The 22,966-nt window shown below is 44.3% G+C and overlaps 15 non-coding genes across 15 annotated transcripts; all 15 read right to left on the reverse strand.

Annotated features, from left to right (window-relative positions):
• Nucleotides 1-389: 389 nt before the first annotated feature.
• TRNAF-GAA (transfer RNA phenylalanine (anticodon GAA)) lies at nucleotides 390-462 on the reverse strand. The gene has a single exon. It is a non-coding gene; the product is annotated as a tRNA-Phe (tRNA).
• Nucleotides 463-859: 397 nt separating this feature from the next.
• Nucleotides 860-932, reverse strand: TRNAF-GAA (transfer RNA phenylalanine (anticodon GAA)). The gene has a single exon. It is a non-coding gene; the product is annotated as a tRNA-Phe (tRNA).
• Nucleotides 933-1,728: 796 nt separating this feature from the next.
• On the reverse strand, nucleotides 1,729-1,801 carry TRNAF-GAA (transfer RNA phenylalanine (anticodon GAA)). The gene has a single exon. It is a non-coding gene; the product is annotated as a tRNA-Phe (tRNA).
• A 183-nt stretch (nucleotides 1,802-1,984) lies between these two features.
• On the reverse strand, nucleotides 1,985-2,057 carry TRNAF-GAA (transfer RNA phenylalanine (anticodon GAA)). The gene has a single exon. It is a non-coding gene; the product is annotated as a tRNA-Phe (tRNA).
• Nucleotides 2,058-2,197: 140 nt separating this feature from the next.
• On the reverse strand, nucleotides 2,198-2,270 carry TRNAF-GAA (transfer RNA phenylalanine (anticodon GAA)). Its single transcript has one exon. It is a non-coding gene; the product is annotated as a tRNA-Phe (tRNA).
• Nucleotides 2,271-2,410: 140 nt separating this feature from the next.
• TRNAF-GAA (transfer RNA phenylalanine (anticodon GAA)) lies at nucleotides 2,411-2,483 on the reverse strand. Its single transcript has one exon. It is a non-coding gene; the product is annotated as a tRNA-Phe (tRNA).
• A 688-nt stretch (nucleotides 2,484-3,171) lies between these two features.
• Nucleotides 3,172-3,244, reverse strand: TRNAF-GAA (transfer RNA phenylalanine (anticodon GAA)). The gene has a single exon. It is a non-coding gene; the product is annotated as a tRNA-Phe (tRNA).
• Nucleotides 3,245-3,640: 396 nt separating this feature from the next.
• On the reverse strand, nucleotides 3,641-3,713 carry TRNAF-GAA (transfer RNA phenylalanine (anticodon GAA)). Its single transcript has one exon. It is a non-coding gene; the product is annotated as a tRNA-Phe (tRNA).
• A 914-nt stretch (nucleotides 3,714-4,627) lies between these two features.
• TRNAF-GAA (transfer RNA phenylalanine (anticodon GAA)) lies at nucleotides 4,628-4,700 on the reverse strand. Its single transcript has one exon. It is a non-coding gene; the product is annotated as a tRNA-Phe (tRNA).
• Nucleotides 4,701-5,096: 396 nt separating this feature from the next.
• TRNAF-GAA (transfer RNA phenylalanine (anticodon GAA)) lies at nucleotides 5,097-5,169 on the reverse strand. The gene has a single exon. It is a non-coding gene; the product is annotated as a tRNA-Phe (tRNA).
• A 914-nt stretch (nucleotides 5,170-6,083) lies between these two features.
• TRNAF-GAA (transfer RNA phenylalanine (anticodon GAA)) lies at nucleotides 6,084-6,156 on the reverse strand. Its single transcript has one exon. It is a non-coding gene; the product is annotated as a tRNA-Phe (tRNA).
• Nucleotides 6,157-6,339: 183 nt separating this feature from the next.
• TRNAF-GAA (transfer RNA phenylalanine (anticodon GAA)) lies at nucleotides 6,340-6,412 on the reverse strand. The gene has a single exon. It is a non-coding gene; the product is annotated as a tRNA-Phe (tRNA).
• Nucleotides 6,413-6,552: 140 nt separating this feature from the next.
• Nucleotides 6,553-6,625, reverse strand: TRNAF-GAA (transfer RNA phenylalanine (anticodon GAA)). Its single transcript has one exon. It is a non-coding gene; the product is annotated as a tRNA-Phe (tRNA).
• A 140-nt stretch (nucleotides 6,626-6,765) lies between these two features.
• Nucleotides 6,766-6,838, reverse strand: TRNAF-GAA (transfer RNA phenylalanine (anticodon GAA)). The gene has a single exon. It is a non-coding gene; the product is annotated as a tRNA-Phe (tRNA).
• Nucleotides 6,839-8,042: 1,204 nt separating this feature from the next.
• TRNAF-GAA (transfer RNA phenylalanine (anticodon GAA)) lies at nucleotides 8,043-8,115 on the reverse strand. The gene has a single exon. It is a non-coding gene; the product is annotated as a tRNA-Phe (tRNA).
• Between the last annotated feature and the right edge of the window lie 14,851 nt (nucleotides 8,116-22,966).

Here is a 22,966-nt window from a genome sequence, read left to right on the forward strand (position 1 = left end):
TGAGAATATTTAAACATCCGGCTTACAAAGTACAGCTCATTCTTCTTAAAAATAAGCGAGCAGGTGTGCCGAAACCTGGGATCGAACCAAGGACCTTTAGTCTAACGCTCTCCCAACTGAGTTATTTCGGCATGCAAGAAAAGGCTGCTAGCAAATCTACACGGGACGGGAAAGAATGCAGGTGTGCCGAAACCCGGGATCGAACCAGGGACCTTTAGTCTAACCCTCTCCCAACTGAGCTATTTCGGCATGCAATAGAGGGCTGCTAGCAAGTCTACACGGGATGGGGAAGCCTGTTTAATAGCCAGTAAACTGCTGCACCATGCGAATATTTAAACATCCGGCTTACAAAGTACAGCTCATTCGTCTTCAAAACAAGCGAGCAGGTGTGCCGAAACCCGGGATCGAACCAGGGACCTTTAGATCTTCAGTCTAACGCTCTCCCAACTGAGCTATTTCGGCATGCAATAGAGGGCTGCTAGCAAGTCTACACGGGATGGGGAAGCCTGTTTAATAGCCAGTAAACTGCTGCACCATGCGAATATTTAAACATCCGGCTTACAAAGTACAGCCCATTCTTCCTAAAAATAAGCGAGCACCATGCGAATATTTAAACATCCAGCTTACAAAGTACAGCTCATTGTGTGCCGAAACCCGGGATCGAACCAGGGACCTTTAAGATCTTCAGTCTAACGCTCTCCCAACTGAGCTATTTCGACATGCAATAGAGGGCTGCTAGCAAGTCTACACGGGATGGGGAAGCCTGTTTAATAGCCAGTAAACTGCTGCACCATGCGAATATTTAAACATCCGGCTTACAAAGTACAGCTCATTCGTCTTCAAAATAAGTGACCAGGTGTGCCGAAACCCGGGATCGAACCAGGGACCTTTAGATCTTCAGTCTAACGCTCTCCCAACTGAGCTATTTCGGCATGCAATAGAGGGCTGCTAGCAAGTCTACATGGGATGGGGAAGCCTGTTTAATAGCCAGTAAACTGCTGCACCATGCGAATATTTAAACATCCGGCTTACAAAGTACAGCTCATTCGTCTTCAAAATAAGCGAGCAGGTGTGCCGAAACCCAGGATTGAACCAAGGGCCTTTAGATCTTCAGTCTAACGCTCTCCCAACTGAGCTATTTCGGCATGCGAGGAAAGGCTGCTAACAAATCTGCACGGGACGGGAAAGTCTGTTTAATAGCAAGTAAACTGCTGCACCATGAGAGTATTTAAACATCCGGCTTACAAAGTACAGCTCATTCGTCTTAAAAAGCATGTGAGCATGTGCCGAAAACCGGGATGGAACCAGGGACCTTCAGATGTTCATTCCAACGCTCTCCCAACTGACATATTTCGGAAAGCAAGAAAAAGCTGCAAGAAAAAGCTGCAAGAAAAAGCTGCTAGCAAAAGTACATGGGATGGGGAAGCCTGTTTAATAGCCAGTAAATTGCTGCACCATGAGAATATTTAAACATCCGGCTTACAAAGTACAGCTCATTCTTCTTAAAAATAAGCGAGCAGGTGTGCCGAAACCTGGGATCGAACCAAGGACCTTTAGTCTAACGCTCTCCCAACTGAGTTATTTCGGCATGCAATAGAGGGCTGCTAGCAAGTCTACACGGGATGGGGAAGCCTGTTTAATAGCCAGTAAACTGCTGCACCATGCGAATATTTAAACATCCGGCTTACAAAGTACAGCTCATTCGTCTTCAAAACAAGCGAGCAGGTGTGCCGAAACCCGGGATCGAACCAGGGACCTTTAGATCTTCAGTCTAACGCTCTCCCAACTGAGCTATTTCGGCATGCAATAGAAGGCTGCTAGCAAGTCTACACGGGATGGGGAAGCCTGTTTAATAGCCAGTAAACTGCTGCACCATGCGAATATTTAAACATCCGGCTTACAAAGTACAGCCCATTCTTCCTAAAAATAAGCGAGCACCATGCGAATATTTAAACATCCGGCTTACAAAGTACAGCTCATTGTGTGCCGAAACCCGGGATCGAACCAGGGACCTTTAGATCTTCAGTCTAACGCTCTCCCAACTGAGCTATTTCGACATGCAATAGAGGGCTGCTAGCAAGTCTACATGGGATGGGGAAGCCTGTTTAATAGCCAGTAAACTGCTGCACCATGCGAATATTTAAACATCCGGCTTACAAAGTACAGCTCATTCGTCTTCAAAATAAGTGACGAGGTGTGCCGAAACCCGGGATCGAACCAGGGACCTTTAGATCTTCAGTCTAACGCTCTCCCAACTGAGCTATTTTGGCATGCAATAGAGGGCTGCTAGCAAGTCTACACGGGATGGGGAAGCCTGTTTAATAGCCAGTAAACTGCTGCACCATGCGAATATTTAAACATCCGGCTTACAAAGTACAGCTCATTCGTCTTCAAAATAAGCGAGCAGGTGTGCCGAAACCCGGGATTGAACCAAGGACCTTTAGATCTTCAGTCTAACGCTCTCCCAACTGAGCTATTTCGGCATGCGAGGAAAGGCTGCTAACAAATCTGCACGGGACGGGAAAGTCTGTTTAATAGCAAGTAAACTGCTGCACCATGAGAGTATTTAAACATCCGGCTTACAAAGTACAGCTCATTCGTCTTAAAAAGCATGTGAGCATGTGCCGAAAACCGGGATGGAACCAGGGACCTCCAGATGTTCATTCCAACGCTCTCCCAACTGACATATTTCGGAAAGCAAGAAAAAGCTGCAAGAAAAAGCTGCTAGCAAAAGTACATGGGATGGGGAAGCCTGTTTAATAGCCAGTAAATTGCTGCACCATGAGAATATTTAAACATCCGGCTTACAAAGTACAGCTCATTCTTCTTAAAAATAAGCGAGCAGGTGTGCCGAAACCTGGGATCGAACCAAGGACCTTTAGTCTAACGCTCTCCCAACTGAGTTATTTCGGCATGCAAGAAAAGGCTGCTAGCAAATCTACACGGGACGGGAAAGAATGCAGGTGTGCCGAAACCCGGGATCGAACCAGGGACCTTTAGTCTAACGCTCTCCCAACTGAGCTATTTCGGCATGCAATAGAGGGCTGCTAGCAAGTCTACACGGGATGGGGAAGCCTGTTTAATAGCCAGTAAACTGCTGCACCATGCGAATATTTAAACATCCGGCTTACAAAGTACAGCTCATTCGTCTTCAAAACAAGCGAGCAGGTGTGCCGAAACCCGGGATCGAACCAGGGACCTTTAGATCTTCAGTCTAACGCTCTCCCAACTGAGCTATTTCGGCATGCAATAGAGGGCTGCTAGCAAGTCTACACGGGATGGGGAAGCCTGTTTAATAGCCAGTAAACTGCTGCACCATGCGAATATTTAAACATCCGGCTTACAAAGTACAGCCCATTCTTCCTAAAAATAAGCGAGCACCATGCGAATATTTAAACATCCGGCTTACAAAGTACAGCTCATTGTGTGCCGAAAACCGGGATCGAACCAGGGACCTTTAGATCTTCAGTCTAACGCTCTCCCAACTGAGCTATTTCGACATGCAATAGAGGGCTGCTAGCAAGTCTACACGGGATGGGGAAGCCTGTTTAATAGCCAGTAAACTGCTGCACCATGCGAATATTTAAACATCCGGCTTACAAAGTACAGCTCATTCGTCTTCAAAATAAGTGACCAGGTGTGCCGAAACCCGGGATCGAACCAGGGACCTTTAGATCTTCAGTCTAACGCTCTCCCAACTGAGCTATTTCAGCATGCAATAGAGGGCTGCTAGCAAGTCTACACGGGATGGGGAAGCCTGTTTAATAGCCAGTAAACTGCTGCACCATGCGAATATTTAAACATCCGGCTTACAAAGTACAGCTCATTCGTCTTCAAAATAAGCGAGCAGGTGTGCCGAAACCCGGGATTGAACCAAAGACCTTTAGATCTTCAGTCTAACGCTCTCCCAACTGAGCTATTTCGGCATGCGAGGAAAGGCTGCTAACAAATCTGCACGGGACGGGAAAGTCTGTTTAATAGCAAGTAAACTGCTGCACCATGAGAGTATTTAAACATCCGGCTTACAAAGTACAGCTCATTCGTCTTAAAAAGCATGTGAGCATGTGCCGAAAACCGGGATGGAACCAGGGACCTTCAGATGTTCATTCCAACGCTCTCCCAACTGACATATTTCGGAAAGCAAGAAAAAGCTGCAAGAAAAAGCTGCAAGAAAAAGCTGCTAGCAAAAGTACATGGGATGGGGAAGCCTGTTTAATAGCCAGTAAATTGCTGCACCATGAGAATATTTAAACATCCGGCTTACAAAGTACAGCTCATTCTTCTTAAAAATAAGCGAGCAGGTGTGCCGAAACCTGGGATCGAACCAAGGACCTTTAGTCTAACGCTCTCCCAACTGAGTTATTTCGGCATGCAAGAAAAGGCTGCTAGCAAATCTACACGGGACGGGAAAGAATGCAGGTGTGCCGAAACCCGGGATCGAACCAGGGACCTTTAGTCTAACCCTCTCCCAACTGAGCTATTTCGGCATGCAATAGAGGGCTGCTAGCAAGTCTACACGGGATGGGGAAGCCTGTTTAATAGCCAGTAAACTGCTGCACCATGCGAATATTTAAACATCCGGCTTACAAAGTACAGCTCATTCGTCTTCAAAACAAGCGAGCAGGTGTGCCGAAACCCGGGATCGAACCAGGGACCTTTAGATCTTCAGTCTAACGCTCTCCCAACTGAGCTATTTCGGCATGCAATAGAGGGCTGCTAGCAAGTCTACACGGGATGGGGAAGCCTGTTTAATAGCCAGTAAACTGCTGCACCATGCGAATATTTAAACATCCGGCTTACAAAGTACAGCCCATTCTTCCTAAAAATAAGCGAGCACCATGCGAATATTTAACCATCCGGCTTACAAAGTACAGCTCATTGTGTGCCGAAACCCGGGATCGAACCAGGGACCTTTATATCTTCAGTCTAACGCTCTCCCAACAGAGCTATTTAGAAATGCAATAGAGGGCTGCTAGCAAGTCTACATGGGATGGGGAAGCCTGTTTAATAGCCAGTAAACTGCTGCACCATGCGAATATTTAAACATCCGGCTTACAAAGTACAGCTCATTCGTCTTCAAAATAAGCGACGAGGTGTGCCGAAACCCGGGATCGAACCAGGGACCTTTAGATCTTCAGTCTAACGCTCTCCCAACTGAGCTATTTCAGCATGCAATAGAGGGCTGCTAGCAAGTCTACACGGGATGGGGAAGCCTGTTTAATAGCCAGTAAACTGCTGCACCATGCGAATATTTAAGCATCCGGCTTACAAAGTACAGCTCATTCGTCTTCAAAATAAGCGAGCAGGTGTGCCGAAACCCGGGATTGAACCAAGGACCTTTAAATCTTCAGTCTAACGCTCTCCCAACTGAGCTATTTCGGCATGCGAGGAAAGGCTGCTAACAAATCTGCACGGGACGGGAAAGTCTGTTTAATAGCAAGTAAACTGCTGCACCATGAGAGTATTTAAACATCCGGCTTACAAAGTACAGCTCATTCGTCTTAAAAAGCATGTGAGCATGTGCCGAAAACCGGGATGGAACCAGGGACCTTCAGATGTTCATTCCAACGCTCTCCCAACTGACATATTTCGGAAAGCAAGAAAAAGCTGCAAGAAAAAGCTGCAAGAAAAAGCTGCTAGCAAAAGTACATGGGATGGGGAAGCCTGTTTAATAGCCAGTAAATTGCTGCACCATGAGAATATTTAAACATCCGGCTTACAAAGTACAGCTCATTCTTCTTAAAAATAAGCGAGCAGGTGTGCCGAAACCTGGGATCGAACCAAGGACCTTTAGTCTAACGCTCTCCCAACTGAGTTATTTCGGCATGCAAGAAAAGGCTGCTAGCAAATCTACACGGGACGGGAAAGAATGCAGGTGTGCCGAAACCCGGGATCGAACCAGGGACCTTTAGTCTAACCCTCTCCCAACTGAGCTATTTCGGCATGCAATAGAGGGCTGCTAGCAAGTCTACACGGGATGGGGAAGCCTGTTTAATAGCCAGTAAACTGCTGCACCATGCGAATATTTAAACATCCGGCTTACAAAGTACAGCTCATTCGTCTTCAAAACAAGCGAGCAGGTGTGCCGAAACCCGGGATCGAACCAGGAACCTTTAGATCTTCAGTCTAACGCTCTCCCAACTGAGCTATTTCGGCATGCAATAGAGGGCTGCTAGCAAGTCTACACGGGATGGGGAAGCCTGTTTAATAGCCAGTAAACTGCTGCACCATGCGAATATTTAAACATCCGGCTTACAAAGTACAGCCCATTCTTCCTAAAAATAAGCGAGCACCATGCGAATATTTAAACATCCGGCTTACAAAGTACAGCTCATTGTGTGCCGAAACCCGGGATCGAACCAGGGACCTTTAGATCTTCAGTCTAACGCTCTCCCAACTGAGCTATTTCGACATGCAATAGAGGGCTGCTAGCAAGTCTACACGGGATGGGGAAGCCTGTTTAATAGCCAGTAAACTGCTGCACCATGCGAATATTTAAACATCCGGCTTACAAAGTACAGCTCATTCGTCTTCAAAATAAGTGACCAGGTGTGCCGAAACCCGGGATCGAACCAGGGACCTTTAGATCTTCAGTCTAACGCTCTCCCAACTGAGCTATTTCGGCATGCAATAGAGGGCTGCTAGCAAGTCTACACGGGATGGGGAAGCCTGTTTAATAGCCAGTAAACTGCTGCACCATGCGAATATTTAAACATCCGGCTTACAAAGTACAGCTCATTCGTCTTCAAAATAAGCGAGCAGGTGTGCCGAAACCCGGGATCGAACCAGGGACCTTTAGATCTTCAGTCTAACGCTCTCCCAACTGAGCTATTTCGGCATGCAAGGAAAGGCTGCTAACAAATCTGCACGGGACGGGAAAGTCTGTTTAATAGCAAGTAAACTGCTGCACCATGAGAGTATTTAAACATCCGGCTTACAAAGTACAGCTCATTCGTCTTAAAAAGCATGTGAGCATGTGCCGAAAACCGGGATGGAACCAGGGACCTTCAGATGTTCAGTCCAACGCTCTTCCAACTGACATATTTCGGAAAGCAAGAAAAAGCTGCAAGAAAAAGCTGCTAGCAAAAGTACATCGGATGGGGAAGCCTGTTTAATAGCCAGTAAATTGCTGCACCATGAGAATATTTAAACATCTGGCTTACAAAGTACAGCTCATTCTTCTTAAAAATAAGCGAGCAGGTGTGCCGAAACCTGGGATCAAACCAAGGACCTTTAGTCTAACGCTCTCCCAACTGAGTTATTTCGGCATGCAAGAAAAGGCTGCTAGCAAATCTACACGGGACGGGAAAGAATGTTTATCAGCCAGTAAACTGCTGCACCATGGGAATATTTAAACATCCGGCTTACAAAGTACAGCCTATTCTTCTTCAAAAGCAAGCGAGCATGTGTGCCGAAAACCAGGATTAAACAAGGGATCTGCAGTCTAACGCTCTCCCAACTGAGCTATTTCGGCATGCAACAAAAGTCTGCTAGCAAGTCTACATTGGATGGGAAAGCCTTTTTAATAGCCAGTAAACTGCTGCACCATGAGAATATTTAAACATACGGCTTACAAAGTACAGCTCATTCGTCTTCAGAAGCAAGTGAGCATGTGTGCCGAAACCCGGGATCGAAACAGGGACTTTTAGATCTTCAGTCTAACGCTCTCCCAACTAAGCTATTTCGGCATGCAACAAAAGCTTGCTAGCAAGTCTACATGGGATGGGAAAGGCTTTTTAATAGCCAGTAAACTGCTGCACCATGAGAATATTTAAACATACGGCTTACAAAGTACAGCTCATTCGTCTTCAAAAGCAAGTGAGCATGTGTGCCGAAACCCGGGATTAAACCAGTGACCTTTAGATTTTCAGTCTAACACTCTCCCAACTGAGCTATTTAGGCATGCAATAGAGGTCTGCTAGCATGTCTACACGGGATGGGGAAGCCTGTTTAATAGCCAGTAAACTGCTGCACCATGCGAATATTTAAACATCCGGCTTACAAAGTACAGCTCATTCGTCTTCAAAATAAGCAAGCAGGTGTGCCGAAACCCGGGATCGAACCAGGGACCTTTAGATCTTCAGTCTAACGCTCTCCCAACTGAGCTATTTCGGCATGCAATAGAAGGCTGCTAGCAAGTCTACACGGGATGGGAAAGCCTGTTTAATAGCCAGTAAACTGCTGCACCATGCGAATATTTAAACATCCGGCTTACAAAGTACAGCCCATTCTTCTTAAAAATAAGTGAACAGGTGTGCCGAAACCCAGGATCGAACCAGGGACCTTTAAATCTTCAGTCTAACGCTCTCCCAACTGAGCTATTTCGGCATGCAATAGAGGGCTGCTAGCAAGTCTACATGGGATGGGGAAGCCTGTTTAATAGCCAGTAAACTGCTGCACCATGCGAATATTTAAACATCCGGCTTACAAAGTACAGCCCATTCTTCTTAAAAATAAGCGAGCAGGTGTGCCGAAACCCGGGATCGAACCAGGGACCTTTAGTCTAACGCTCTCCCAACTGAGCTATTTCGGCATGCAATAGAGGGCTGCTAGCAAGTCTACACGGGATGGGGAAGCTTGTTTAATAGCCAGTAAACTGCTGCACCATGCGAATATTTAAACATCCGGCTTACAAAGTACAGCCCATTCTTCTTAAAAATAAGCGAGCAGGTGTGCCAAAATCCGGGATTGAACCAGGGACCTTTAGATCTTCAGTCTAACGCTCTCCCAACTGAGCTATTTCGGCCTGCAAGAAAAAGCTGCTAGCAAAAGTACATGGGATGGGGAAGCCTGTTTAATAGCCAGTAAATTGCTTCACCATGCGAATATTTAAACATCCGGCTTACAAAGTACAGCCCATTCTTCTTAAAAATAAGCGAGCAGGTGCGCCGAAACCCGGGATCGAACCAGGCACCTTTAGTCTAACGCTCTCCCAACTGAGCTATTTCGGCATGCAATAGAGGGCTGCTAGCAAGTCTACACGGGATGGGGAAGCTTGTTTAATAGCCAGTAAACTGCTGCACCATGCGAATATTTAAACATCCGGCTTACAAAGTACAGCCCATTCTTCTTAAAAATAAGCGAGCAGGTGTGCCAAAATCCGGGATTGAACCAGGGACCTTTAGATCTTCAGTCTAACGCTCTCCCAACTGAGCTATTTCGGCCTGCAAGAAAAAGCTGCTAGCAAAAGTACATGGGATGGGGAAGCCTGTTTAATAGCCAGTAAACTGCTGCACCATGAGAATATTTAAACATCCGGCTTACAAAGTACAGCTCATTCGTCTTAAAAATAAGCGAGCAGGTGTGCCAAAATCCGGGATTGAACCAGGGACCTTTAGATCTTCAGTCTAACGCTCTCCCAACTGAGCTATTACGGCCTGCAAGAAAAAGCTGTTAGCAAAAGTACATGGGATGGGGAAGCCTGTTTAATAGCCAGTAAATTGCTGCACCATGAGAATATTTAAACATCCGGCTTACAAAGTACAGCTCATTCTTCTTAAAAATAAGCGAGCAGGTGTGCCGAAACCCGGGATAGAACCAGGGACCTTTAGATCTTCAGTCTAACGCTCTCCCAACTGAGCTATTTCGGCATGCAATAGAGGGCTGCTAGCAAGTCTACACGGGATGGGGAAGCCTGTTTAATAGCCAGTAAACTGCTGCACCATGCAAATATTTAAACATGCGGCTTACAAAGTACAGCTCATTCGTCTTCAAAATAAGCGAGCAGGTGTGCCGAAACCCGGGATCGAACCAGTGACCTTCAGACTTTCAGTCCAACGCTCTCCCAACTGACATATTTCGGAAAGCAAGAAAAAGCTGCAAGAAAAAGCTGCTAGCAAAAGTACATGGGATGGGGAAGCCTGTTTAATAGCCAGTAAATTGCTGCACCATGAGAATATTTAAACATCGGGCTTACAAAGTACAGCTCATTCTTCTTAAAAATAAGCGAGCAGGTGTGCAGAAACCTGGGATCGAACCAAGGACCTTTAGTCTAACGCTCTCCCAACTAAGTTATTTCGGCATGCTAGAAAAGGCTGCTAGCAAATCTACACGGGATGGGAAAGAATGTTTATCAGCCAGTAAACTGCTGCACCATGGGAATATTTAAACATCCTGCTTACAAAGTACAGCTTATTCTTCAAAAGCAAGCGAGCATGTGTGCCGAAACCTGGGATCCAACCAGGAACCTTTAGATCTTCAGTCTAACGCTCTCCCAACTGAGCTATTTCGGCATGCAACAGAAGTCTGCTAGCAAGTCTACATGGGATGGGAAAGGCTTTTTAATAGCCAGTAAACTGCTGCACCATGAGAATATTTAAACATACGGCTTACAAAGTACAGCTCATTCGTCTTCAAAAGCAAATGAGCATGTGTGCCGAAACCCGGGATCGAACCAGGGACCTTTAGATCTTCAGTCTAACACTCTCCCAGCTGAGCTATTTTGGCATGCAATAGAGGTCTGCTAGCATGTCTACACGGGATGGGGAAGCCTGTTTAATAGCCAGTAAACTGCTGCACCATGCGAATATTTAAACATACGGCTTACAAAGTACAGCTCATTCGTCTTCAAAATAAGCGAGCAGGTGTGCCGAAACCCGGGACAGAACCAGGGACCTTTAGATCTTCAGTCTAACGCTCTCCCAACTGAGCTATTTCGGCATGCGATAGAAGGCTGCTAGCAAGTCTACACGGGATGGGGAAGCCTGTTTAATAGCCAGTAAACTGCTGCACCATGCGAATATTTAAACATCCGGCTTACAAAGTACAGCCCATTCTTCTTAAAAATAAGTGAGCAGGTGTGCCAAAATCCAGGATCGAACCAGGGACCTTTAGATCTTCAGTCTAACGCTCTCCCAACTGAGCTATTTCGGCCTGCAAGAAAAAGCTGTTAGCAAAAGTACATGGGATGGGGAAGCCTGTTTAATAGCCAGTAAATTGCTGCACCATGAGAATATTTAAACATCCGGCTTACAAAGTACAGCCCATTCTTCTTAAAAATAAGCGAACAGGTGTGCCGATACCTCGGATCGAACCAGGGACCTTTAGATCTTCAGTCTAACGCTCTCCCAACTGAGCTATTTCAGCATGCAAAGAAAGGATGCTAACAAATCTGCACGGGACGGGAAAGTCTGTTTAATAGCAAGTAAACTGCTGCACTATGAGAGTATTTAAACATCCGGCTTACAAAGTACAGCTCATTCGTCTTAAAAAGCATGTGAGCATGTGCCGAAAACCGGGATGGAACCAGGGACCTTCAGATGTTCAGTCCAACGCTCTTCCAACTGACATATTTCGGAAAGCAAGAAAAAGCTGCAAGAAAAAGCTGCAAGAAAAAGCTGCTAGCAAAAGTACATGGGATGGGGAAGCCTGTTTAATAGCCAGTAAATTGCTGCACCATGAGAATATTTAAACATCCGGCTTACAAAGTACAGCTCATTCTTCTTAAAAATAAGCGAGCAGGTGTGCCGAAACCTGGGATCGAACCAAGGACCTTTAGTCTAACGCTCTCCCAACTGAGTTATTTCGGCATGCAAGAAAAGGCTGGTAGCAAATCTACACGGGACGGGAAAGAATGTTTATCAGCCAGTAAACTGCTGCACCATGGGAATATTTAAACATCCGGCTTACAAAGTACAGCCTATTCTTCTTCAAAAGCAAGCGAGCATGTGTGCCGAAAACCGGGATTAAACAAGGGATCTTCAGTCTAACGCTCTCCCAACTGAGCTATTTCGGCATGCAACAAAAGTCTGCTAGCAAGTCTACATTGGATGGGAAAGGCTTTTTAATAGCCAGTAAACTGCTGCACCATGAGAATATTTAAACATACGGCTTACAAAGTACAGCTCATTCGTCTTCAGAAGCAAGTGAGCATGTGTGCCGAAACCGGGGATCGAACCAGGGACCTTTAGATCTTCAGTCTAACGCTCTCCCACCTGACCTATTTCGGCATGCGATGAAAGTTTGCTAGCAAGTCTACATGGGATGGGAAAGGCTTTTTAATAGCCAGTAAACTGCTGCACCATGCGAATATTTAAACATCCGGCTTACAAAGTACAGCTCATTCGTCTTCAAAATAAGCGAGCAGGTGTGCCGAAACCCGGGATCGAACCAGGGACCTTTAGATCTTCAGTTTAACGCTCTCCCAACTGAGATATTTCGGCATGCAATAGAGGGCTGCTAGCAAGTCTACACGGGATGGGGAAGCCTGTTTAATAGCCAGTAAACTGCTGCACCATGCGAATATTTAAACATCCGGCTTACAGAGTACAGCCCATTCTTCTTAAAAATAAGCGAGCAGGTGTGCAGAAACCCGGGATCGAACCAGGGACCTTTAGTCTAACGCTCTCCCAACTGAGCTATTTCGGCATGCAATAGAGGGCTGCTAGCAAGTCTACACGGGATGGGGAAGCCTGTTTAATAGCCAGTAAACTGCTGCACCATGCGAATATTTAAACATCCGGCTTACAAAGTACAGCCCATTCTTCTTAAAAATAAGCGAGCAGGTGTGCCAAAATCCGGGATCGAACCAGGGACCTGTAGATCTTCAGTCTAACGCTCTCCCAACTGAGCTATTTCTGCCTGCAACAAAAAGCTTCTAGCAAAAGTACATGGGATGGGGAAGCCTGTTTAATAGCCAGTAAATTGCTGCACCATGCGAATATTTAAACATCCGGCTTACAAAGTACAGCCCATTCTTCTTAAAAATAAGCGAGCAGGTGTGCCAAAATCCGAGATCGAACCAGGGACCTTTAGATCTTCAGTCTAACGCTCTCCCAACTGAGCTATTTCGGCCTGCAAGAAAAAGCTGTTAGCAAAAGTACATGGGATGGGGAAGCCTGTTTAATAGCCAGTAAACTGCTGCACCATGAGAATATTTAAACATCAGGCTTACAAAGTACACCCCATTCTTCTTAAAAATAAGCGAGCAGGTGTTCAAGCTAACGCTCTCCCAACTAAGCTATTTTGGCATGCAAGAAATGGCTGCTAGCAAATCTACACAGGATGGGGAAGCCTGTCTAATAGCCAGTAAACCGGTGCACCATGAGAATATTTAAACATGCGGCTTACAAAGTACAGCCCATTCTTCTTCAAAAGCAAGCAAGCAAATGTGCCAAATCCCGGGATTGAATTTGGGACCTTTAGATGTTTAGTCTAACACTCTCCCAACTCAGCTATTTTGGCATGCAATAAAAGGCTTCTAGCAAATCTACATGGGAAGGGGAAGCCTGTTTAATAGTAAGTAAAACGCTGCACCATGAGAATATTTAAACAACTGGCGTACAAAGTACAGCCCATTCTTCTTCCATAGCAAGTGAGCATATGTACTGAAATACGGGATTGAACCAGAGATCTTCAGATCTTCAGTCTAACGCTCTCCCAACTGAGCTATTTCGGCACGCAAGGAAACGCTGCTAGCAAATCTACACGGGATGGGAAAGCCTGTTTAATAGCCAGTAAACTGCTGCACCATGAGAGTATTTAAACATCCGGCTTACAAACTACAGCTCATTCGTCTTCAAAAGCATGTGAGCATGTGCCGAAAACCGGGATGGAACCAGGGACCTTCAGATGTTCAGTCCAACGCTCTCCCAACTGACATATTTCGGAAATCAAGAAAAAGCTGCAAAAAAAGCTGCTAGCAAAAGTACATGGGATGGGGAAGCCTGTTTATTTGCCAGTCAATTGCTGCACCATGAGAATATTTAAACATCCGGCTTACAAAGTACAGCTCATTCTTCTTAAAAATAAGCGAGCAGGTGTGCCAAAACCCGGGACCGAACCAAGGACCTTTAGATCTTCAGTCTAACCCTCTCCCAACTGAGCTATTTCGCTATGCAAGAAAACGCTCCTAGCAAAAGTACATGGGATGGGGAAGCCTGTTTATTTGCCAGTCAATTGCTGCACCATGACAATATTTATACCTCCGACTTACAAAGTACAGCCCATTCTTTTTAAAAATAAGCGAGCAGGTGTGCCGAAACCCAGAACCGAACCAAGGACTTTTAGATCTTCAGTCTAACACTCTCCCAACTGAGTCATTTCGGCATGCAAGAAAAGGCTGCTAGCAAATCTACATGGGATGGGGAAGCCGGTTTAATAGCCAGTAAACTGCTGCACCATGAGAATATTTAAACATCCGGCTTACAAAGTACAGCCTATTCTTCTTCAAAAGCAAGCGAGCATGTGTGACAAAAACCGGGATTGAACCAGGGATTTTCAGTCTAACGCTCTCCCAACTGAGCTATTTCGGCATGCAAGAAAAGGCTGCTAGCAAATCTACATGGGATGGGGAAGCCGGTTTAATAGCCAGTAAACTGCTGCACCATGAGAATATTTAAACATCTGGCTTACAAAGTACAGCCCATTCTTCTTAAAAATAAGCGAGCATGTGTTCCGAAACCTGGGATTGAAGCAGGGATCTTCAGTTTAACGCTCTCCCAACTGAGCTATTTCGGCATGCAAGAAAAGGCTTTTAGCAAATCTACATGGGATGGGGAAGCCGGTTTAATAGCCAGTAAACTGCTGCACCATGAGAATATTTAAACATCCGGCTTACAAAGTACAGCCCATTCTTCCAAAACAAGCAAGCATATGTGCCGAAAACTGGGATTGAACCAAAAACCTTAATTTCTTCAGTCTAATGCTCTCCCAACTGAGCTATTTTGGCATGCAATAAAAGGCTGCTGCTAGCAAGTCTACATGGGAAGGGGAAGCCTGTTTAATAGCCAGTAAACCTGTGCACCATGAGAATATTTAAACATCCAGCTTACAAAGTACAGCCCATTCTTCTTCAAAAGCAAGCGAGCAAGTGTGCCGAATCCCAGGATTGAACCATGAACCTTTAGATCTTCAGTCTAATGCTCTCCCAACTGAGCTATTTCGGCATGCAACGAAAGGCTGCTAGGAAGTCTACATGGGATGGGAAAGCCTTTTTAATAGCAAGTAAACTGCTGCACATGAGAATATTTAAACATTTACATACAAAGTAAAGCTCATTCGTCTTCAAAAGCAACTGAGCATGTGTGCCAAAACCCGGGATTGAACCAGGGACCTTTAGAGCTTCAGTGTAACGCTCTCCCAACTGAGCTATTTCAGAACACGATAGAGGGCTGCTAGCAAGTCTACACGGGATGGGGAAGCCTGTTTAATAGCCAGTAAACTGCTGCACCATGTGAATATTTAAACATCTGGCTTACAAAGTACAGCTCATTCGTCTTCAAAAAAAGCGAGCAGGTGTGCCGAAACCCGGGATTGAACCAAAGACGTTTAGATCTTCAGTCTAATGGTCTCCCAACTGAGCTATTTCAGCATGCAATAGAGGGTTGCTAGCAAGTCTACACGGGATGGGGAAGCCTGTTTAATAGCAAGTAAACTGCTGCACCATGAGAGTATTTAAACATCCGGCTTACAAAGTACAGTTCATTCGTTTTCAAAAGCATGTGAGCATGTGCCGAAAACCGGGATCGAACCAGGGACCTTCAGATGTTCAGTCCAACGCTCTCCCAACTGACATATTTCGGAAAGCAAGAAAAAGCTGCAAGAAAAAGCTGCAAGAAAAAGCTGCTAGCAAAAGTACATGGGATGGGGAAGCCTGTTTAATAGCCAGTAAATTGCTGCACCATGAGAATATTTAAACATCCGTCTTACAAAGTACAGCCCATTTTTCTTCAAAAGCAAGCGAGCATGTGTGCCGAAAACTGGGATTGAACCATGAACCTTAATTTGAAATTAATCTAGCCTTGGTGCCCGAATAATTATAATTTTAATAAAGACAGGAGGCGAGTATTTTGCATATCTTCCTTTACTCTCACCAACAGCAGCAAAGAAAGAGTTAATAACACAAGAGAAAACAACCAATAGAAACAGTACAGAGGTGGTATATAAACCCCTTAACTATCTTCCTCTTTCGTCTGCTGTGAACCGGAACTGAAGAACGCAGCAAACTGTCTAGCAATGTAAAACCGAACCCAACACCCGAACTGGAACCAAAGTCAAGAGCAAGGCGACAATGCACTCGAACTGGGAAACAGAACCGCTGACACGGAGATGGTATCAAGCTGAAACAAAGAGAGAGACATAACAGAACGAGTCATCACAAATTAGCAAACGCAACGGAGCAGACAAAACCCCCCAAAAAACAAATTCAAACCTGGCCTACTTACCCAGAGTGTACACCTAACCATCGGCAGGGCAGGGAGGGAAAATACTCGCCTCCTGTCTTTATTAAAATTATAATTATTCGGGCACCAAGGCTTCCTATTTTGCATTTTTAACGCCGGAAACCAACGCCATTGCCCCTGAAGAAACCGGGCGAAATAAAATGCCCGAAAGGTGGAGGCATGGGACCAATCTGCCGCTCGCAGAATATCCACTAAAGCTCCACCAGCCCAAAGGGCACAGGAGGCCGCAGCTCCCCTGACGGAAAGAGCACCGATGCTCTTGTAGGAGTAGAAAACAGCCTTGAAAGGTTTCACAAAGGAGAGGAGTTGAGATGTCAAGACGTCGTGCGTGACAGACCTGGCGACACATATTTGGGTCGCCTAGAAAAAACGGCTAGGATACAGATGAGAACAACTCAGGAAAGAATAGAGACAGCATGAGCATCCAAAGCGCTAACATCCAAAACCCTGCAAAATGATGAGACAACAGAAGGGTATGTTTCGCCGACAACTGTCGGAGGGAGAGCGAATCGTTGTCTGGCCATCCCGAAGGAAATCTAACACGACAGCTACTTCCCACAGAGAACCGTAGCGTGGCGCCGGAGGACGGGATAAACGAATACCACGCAAAAGGTGGCAGACTAAGGGAGCCAAGGGGATCCATGTGCCGTCCCAAACTCCAAGGAGCCCAGCCTCGCCAAGCTGTCCGGTATGACATACTGGTACCTGGAGCCTAAGATTTGCGGAGCAAGGACTGAGCCGCCTCCAATAGGCCCAAGACTGTTCGGGGTCCCCTGAAATCGTCCATACCACCAGGAGGAGATGTCTTTCCAGGATGTGCGGATGAACCTGGACCTCCGGGCCCGTCAGGGGATAGTACAGAGATGGGATCTCCAGAGGATCCTGGGCAGATACCCGCAGCAGGGCTGTAAACCACGGCTGAGCATGCCACGGGGAGGGTCACCAGAACCAAAGACCCCCCGTCCCAACACAGGTGATGGATGACCCTCGAAATGACCGTCAGGCGATTCGTCCTGGATGCAAATAGGTCCAGGTGCAAGACCTGACTGAGAAGTCTCCAGTCGCTCGCATCCCGCCAGTGTCTGGAGAACCCGTCCGCCAAGAGAACCTCGGCACCCGGGAGGTATCCTGCCTGCAGAGTATGCTGCACGCAAGGCAAAAGTCCTTTGTTACCTCTGAGGTACTTGGACCGAGAACCCCCTAAGCGGTTGATATACCGAACCGCCGACATGTTGTCTAAGAAGCCTAAGAAGAGAAAGCGGCTTGGGACCAGGTCGGATTTGAGAGAATTGACTAGAAACCCTAGTTGGTGAAGGATCTGCACCACGAAAGCGGTCTGGACGAGCAGGGTCTCCCGGCAGCTAGAGAAGAGCAGAATGCCTAGATAGACTATACACCTGATACCCCTGGACCTGAAGAGAGCCATAACCGGCTTCAGGAGCTTTGTAAGGCACCAAGGGGCTGAACTTAGGCCGAAGGGAAGGGCCTTGAACTGCCATACCTGCCTGCCCCAGCGAAACTGAAGAAATCGCCCGGAATCTGGGTGAATCGGGACGGAGAGAAAGCGTCCGAGAGGTCTAACCGTGTAAACCAATCGCCTTCCAACATAAGGTCTCAGAAGAGACGGATCCCTTCCATTTTGAAGTGGCGATAAACGAAAGCATTGAGAGCCCGTAGATTGATCACTGGGCAGGAGTCCCCGGTGCATTAGCGTACTAGGAAAAAGGAGCTGAGGAAACCGATTGATCCTTTTGCCCACTGGATAGCCCCCTTGTCGCGTAAGGTGCGGAGTTCTGCTTCCATTAAGGCCTGATCTGTAATGCCCTCCGAGATGTGGGCGGTCCCGTAACCCAGGGAAGGGAAAGGACAAGAAACATTCGGGCTTACCGAAAACGGAGCGTCCCCTGGGAAATCCGGAAGCGCCTCTACCGTCTCCGCGTGGGTTGAAGGCCCTCTGTTGGAACGGAGTCCTGTAGGACATCTGGTTCTGAGGGAAGTATCGGGAGCCTTGGGATGAACGGCTGGTGGCCCGGCGGTCGACCAGCCCTCCCAGAAAAACGAGGGCCAGTCTGAAAGACCTTCCTCATTGACAGTTTGGCCTTATTCCATGATGTCATCTAGGATACGTGGCGGTTTGATTCCTTGACAAATGTGTCTCCAAACAGTAAGCGGCTGCACCTAGGTCTTTAGGGCCCCATTCCGCCAACCTGGGATCCATGAGGAGTAGCCTTTGCGACGTACAGAAGAGATTAAAACTGTTGCATTTCCCAACAGGCATACCACACAAAATGCCCAATCTCAGATAGTCTTGGGATAAAGGGGTGTCTCCTATAGAACTGCTCTGTCTGCCAGGGATAGGATTTGGGTGACCGCTCCCAAGTTCTGCTGGGGATCGTCTAGGTGGGGCTCATCCACCAAATACTCACGGACGAAGCGCGAGTCGAAATCTCTGGGCGAGACCAGATTTGCTGAAGCCTCTGATTCACTAGATGAATCCGCGTGCCATACGCCCACTATAGATAATGGGTCATGCAAAGGAGTGTCAGAGGGTTTTGGGCGTTTGGCAGGTACCTTACCCTTGCCGACTGAAACACTACTGTCCTTCCAAGGCCGTTTGGAGCCGGACGCCTTTCCTTCAGATTTCTCAGATTCTGACTCCGATGGTATTGCCTCTGGTCTGGAGGGAGCAGGAGGCTGCCCTTGGGGCAAATTGGCAGACGTTTTAGAGAAAAAGGATTCCACTGAGTTGAAAACTTTGCCCCTAACCAGGCCATAAAGGCCTCCTGGAATGGCACAGTATCCTGAGACATTATGTCTGTATAAGGTAGGTGATGAGAACAGAGGCACAGCCCGTATGTTGTGCACGGCCACAGGGACGCAGCCCGTATGTTGTGCACGGCCACAGGGACGCAGCCCGTATATTGTGCACGGCCACAGGGACGCAGACCGTATATTGTGCACGGCCACAGGGACGCAGCCCGTATATTGTGCAAGGCCAAAGGGACGCAGCCCGTATATAATGTGCAAGACCACAGGGACTCAGCCTGTATATAATGTGCAAGGCCACAGGGACACACAGCCTGTATATAATGTGCAAGGCCACAGGGACACAGCCTGTATATAATGTGCAAAAACCACATGGACTCAAACTGTATATAGGGACGTACTAAACAGCATATTGGGGATGATGGGATGATGGGCTGCAATGTTCAGCACTATCAATAGGTGTCAGTATACTTTTTACACTCATGGTAAATCAAAGTATGTTCTTTTTGGTAGTTCTTGATACTAAATTGCAACGAATACATTGCAAAAATAAGCTGCAAATGTTTAACTATTTACTTGCTGAAATATATACAGTTTTATAACAGAATCATGGTAAATTCTATAGAAATAATAGAAACATTTTAAGTAATCAACATATTCATATAATATGGTACATGTATGTGCAAACACCATATTTTACCTGTTTTGATTGGCACAATATGGGAATATATATTATTATTTTTACATGGGGATTATGGGTGGAATATTATAGTTACACATGCAAAGGAACATATTTGACCCATTTCTGATAAGAATATGGCTATAAATATTTTTTTACATGGGGAATATGGGTGGAATATTATAGTTACACATGCCAAGGAACACATTTGACCCATTTCTGATAAGAATATGGGTATAATTATTTTTTTACATGGGGATTATGGGTGGAATATTATAGTTACACATGCTAAGGAACATATTTGACCAGTTTCGGATAAGAATATGGGTATACTCATTTTATATTGGGAAATATGGGTGGAATATTATAGTTATACATGCTAAGGAACATATTTGACCCATTTCTGATAAGAATATGGGTATAATAATTTTTTTACATGGGGATTATGGGTGGAATATTATAGTTACACATGCTAAGGAACATATTTGACCTGTTTCGGATAAGAATATGGGTATACTCATATTTTATATTGGGAAATATGGGTGGAATATTATAGTTATACATGCTAAGGAACATATTTGACCCATTTCTGATAAGAATATGGGTATAATTATTTTTTTACATGGGGAATATGGGTGGAATATTATAGTTATACATGCTAAGGAACATATTTGACCCATTCCTGATAAGAATATGGGTACAATTATTTTTTTTACATGGGGATTATGGGTGGAATATTATAGTTACACATGCTAAGGAACATATTTGACCCATTTCTGTTAAGAATATGGGTATAATTATTTTTTTACATGGGGAATATGGGTGGAATATTATAGTTACACATGCTAAGGAACATATTTGACCCATTTCTGATAAGAATATGGGTATAATTATTTTTTTTACATGGGGATTATGGGTGGAATATTATATTTACACATGCTAAGGAACATATTTGACCCATTTCTGATAAGAATATGGGAGTATTATCATTTTTACATGGGGATTATGGGTGGAATATTATAGTTACACATGCTAAGGAACATATTTGACCCGTTTCTGATAAGAATATGGCTACAAATATTTTTTACATGGGGAATATGGGTGGAATATTATAGTTACACATGCTAAGGAACATATTTCACCCATTTCTGATAAGAATATGGGTATAATTATTTTTTTACATGGGGATTATGGGTGGAATATTATAGTTACACATGCTAAGGAACATATTTGACCCATTTCTGATAAGAATATGGGAGTATTTTTTTTATATGGGGATTATGGGTGGAATATTATAGTTTCACATGCCAAGGAACACATTTGACCCATTTCTGATAAAACTATGGGAATATTATTATTTTTACATGGGGATTATGGGTTGAATATCATGGTTACAGATGCCAAGGAACAAATTTGACCTTTTTCTGAAAGGAATATGGGAGTATTATTATTTTTATATGGGGATTATGGGTGGAATATTATAGTTACACATGCTAAGGAACATATTTGACACATTTCTGATAAGAATATGAGTATAATTATTTTTTTACATGGGGATTATGGGTGGAATATTATAGTAACACATGCTAAGGAACATATTTCACCCATTTCTGATAAGAATATGGGTATAATTATTTTTTTACATGGGGATTATGGGGGGAATATTATAGTTACACATGCTAAGGAACACATTTGACCTGTTTTTGATAAGAATATGGCTATAAATATTTTTTACATGAGGATTATGGGTGGAATATTATAGTTACACATGCTAAGGAACATATTTGACCCATTTCTGATAAGAATATGGGAGTATTATTTTTTTAAAAAAATGGGTCAAATATGTTCCTTAGCATGTGTAACTATAATATTCCACCCATATTCCCCATGTAAAAAATATTTATAGCCATATTCTTATCAGAAATGGGTCAAATATGTTCCTTAGCATGTGTAACTATAATATTCCACCCATAATCCCCATATAAAAATAATACTCCCATATTCCTTCCAGAAAAAGGTCAAATTTGTTCCTTGGCATCTGTAACCATGATATTCAACCCATAATCCCCATGTAAAAATAATAATATTCCCATATTCTTATCAGAAATGGGTCAAATGTGTTCCTTGGCATGTGAAACTATAATATTCCACCCATAATCCCCATGTAAAAAAATGAGTATACCCATATTCTTATCCGAAACAGGTCAAATTTGTTCCTTGGCATCTGTAACCATGATATTCAACCCATAATCCCCATGTAAAAAAATGAGTATACCCATATTCTTATCAGAAATGGGTGATATATGTTCCTTAGCATGTGTAACTATAATATTCCACCCATAATCCCCATATAAAAATAATAATACTCCCATATTCTTATCAGAAATGGGTCAAATATGTTCCTTAGCATGTGTAACTATAATATTCCACCCATAATCCCCATACAAAAATAATTATACCCATATTCTTATCAGAAATGGGTCAAATATGTTCCTTAGCATGTGTAACTATAATATTCCACCCATAATCCCCATGTAAAAAAATAATTATACCCATATTCTTATCTGAAATGGGTCAAATATGTTCCTTAGCATGTGTAACTATAATATTCCACCCATAATCCCCATGTAAAAAAATGAGTATACCCATATTCTTATCCGAAACAGGTCAAATTTGTTCCTTGGCATCTGTAACCATGATATTCAACCCATAATCCCCATGTAAAAATAATAATATTCCCATATTTTTATCAGAAATGTGTCGAATGTGTTCCTTAGCATGTGTAACTATAATATTCCACCCATAATCCCCATGTAAAAAAATGAGTATACCCATATTCTTATCCGAAACAGGTCAAATTTTTTCCTTGGCATCTGTAACCATGATATTCAATCCATAATCCCCATGTAAAAATAATAATATTCCCATAGTTTTACCAGAAATGGGTCAAATGTGTTCCTTGGCATGTGAAACTATAATATTCCACCCATAATCCCCATATAAAAAAATAATACTCCCATATTCTTATCAGAAATGGGTCAAATATGTTCCTTAGCATCTGTAACTATAATATTCCACCCATATTCCCCATGTAAAAAAATAATTATACCCATATTCTTATCAGAAACAGGTCAAATGTGTTCCTTAGCATGTGTAACTATAATATTCCACCCATAATCCCCATGTAAAAAAATTTATAGCCATATTCTTATCAAAAACAGGTCAAATGTGTTCCTTAGCATGTGTAACTATAATATTCCACCCATAATCCCCATGTAAAAAAATATTTATAGCCATATTCTTATCAAAAACAGGTCAAATGTGTTCCTTAGCATGTGTA

Source organism: Sceloporus occidentalis, unplaced genomic scaffold, assembly GCF_023333645.1.
Source record: "Sceloporus occidentalis isolate IW3139 unplaced genomic scaffold, rSceOcc1.0.p SCAF_360, whole genome shotgun sequence".
Classification (NCBI taxonomy): Eukaryota; Metazoa; Chordata; class Lepidosauria; order Squamata; family Phrynosomatidae; genus Sceloporus; species Sceloporus occidentalis.